The sequence below is a fragment of the Durio zibethinus genome, chromosome 8 (genome assembly GCF_047325235.1).
Source record: "Durio zibethinus cultivar Kanyao isolate XHJ-2024 chromosome 8, ASM4732523v1, whole genome shotgun sequence".
In the NCBI taxonomy this organism is placed as follows: domain Eukaryota; kingdom Viridiplantae; phylum Streptophyta; class Magnoliopsida; order Malvales; family Malvaceae; genus Durio; species Durio zibethinus.
This window is the reverse complement of record NC_143169.1, coordinates 3,530,564-3,532,423: the sequence shown is the minus strand read 5'-3', so window position 1 is coordinate 3,532,423 and position 1,860 is coordinate 3,530,564.

Here is a 1,860-nt window from a genome sequence, read left to right as displayed (position 1 = left end):
AAATTTTTTTTCTCTCTAAAATTAAAAATAAAACAATTAATAAAATTTTTGAAAAAAAAGAGAATAACATGTGTGCATCAACATGTTATTATTTGCATTGCATACATGACATAATTTTTTACGAAAAGTAAATTTGGACCTCCAAAAATGAGATTTTAAGATATTCCGAGAAGTGATGCCTAAGAAAATCTCTAGGTGAGAAAGAGTTCTTCTAATGTTACCAACGTACTGGAACATTTTAAGAATTATTTCAATAAAAAGGTTCTAATTTATTTTTCTCAAATAATATTTGAATATAAAAATAATAAACAAAAGAAATCAAAGAAAATTAATCTTCAAATACTGAAAATAAGACTGTTTTTATCAAAATCGAAGGATAACACATAGTTAATTGGTACCGTTTTTTAACGGGCGCTGTGTGGGTGCTAATCTTTCCCCACACGTAATCGACTTCCGAACCCAGACTGTTGTGCAGATCCTAAAATTATCTTTTAAATAAATTTTAATTAATTTTAAGATTTCATTAAAAATATATGTTTTAATAGGTGGCCAATCGCACCTACCAAAAAAGATTGGTGGTGACTCTGTTATTTTTATTTCATTTTCAAATTCGTCGGGCGGACACAAAACTGTTACGACAGCTTGGTGACTTCACTGAGGATAGCCATTTGTTTTTAAGAGTCAGGCCACAATTAACTACGCGTTATCCTAAAATTTTGATTTAAATAGTCCTAATTGATTTCTTAGATTTTTATTTTTCATTTTCAACAAAAAAAAGTAAAAAAAAAAAACAAATCAAAAACAAAAAAAATTCACACACATTTCTTTTACTATGTTTTTTTATATACTTTATTTTGTATATTACCATCAATAAATTAGGATACATTTGTACATACAATGACACATTGCATCTGAGCTCTATCCTTTATAGGAGGAAGTAAAGTACCCATGCCCTCGTGAGGTGATAACCTTCGCAATGGCAAGCAAAATACTTCCACTCAAATTGAACCCTTTCCGTTCATAGCCTGTAATGGGTGAGGATTGGGGTCCCTTACTAGTCCAGTGTGGATGACAGTGAGGAATAATTTAGGAACCTTTAGACATGTGTCAATCCAAACCCGACATGTAATAAGCCTAGGAAACCAACCTTAGGTACAACCTTGTCTACCTTCTTGTAGGAAATACCTAAGAATAAAAATTGTGTGTAACACAAAACAAAACAAAAAAATCTCAAAAATTTTTTTTTTTCAAACCTCATCTTCACACTAACTCAATTTTCTTTACATAAATCATATCATACAATTTTACATCGAGATATTTGCTCTAGGACATATTTCTCCCTAAAAAGTTTTCATGGATCCTGTAGAACTTCAGATTTGCTCATCCTCAGTCAGTGTCCCATATGAGCCATATAATGAAGTATGTGTTTGGTCAAAAGAAGTCCAACAAAATAATGAAGACTGCTTGCCTATCGACTATGTGTCAAAGTTACCTGAGAAGGTGCATTTGGATCTCACACAGAATGATTTAGAAGATTTAGCTACTATCTAGGGACAATTAAATGAAGAAAGAAAAGAAAGCTTTTGTAAGAAGTATGGGCAGATTACATCCCTCATTTCAGTAGTGAGCAATGAGCAATTGATAAGGGCAGCTATACAATTTTAGGATCCATCCTATAGATGCTTCACTTTTAATTGGAAAGATTTGATACCAATTATTGAAGAATATTCAATTTTGCTCGGGATAAAATTACAGTGTCCAGATAAAGTATTCACCCAAAAGCCAAAATCAGGTTATCGCAAAAAGTTGGTCAAGCTTATAGGGGTTAAAGTGGAAACCATTGATTCCTTTGCGAAGCCT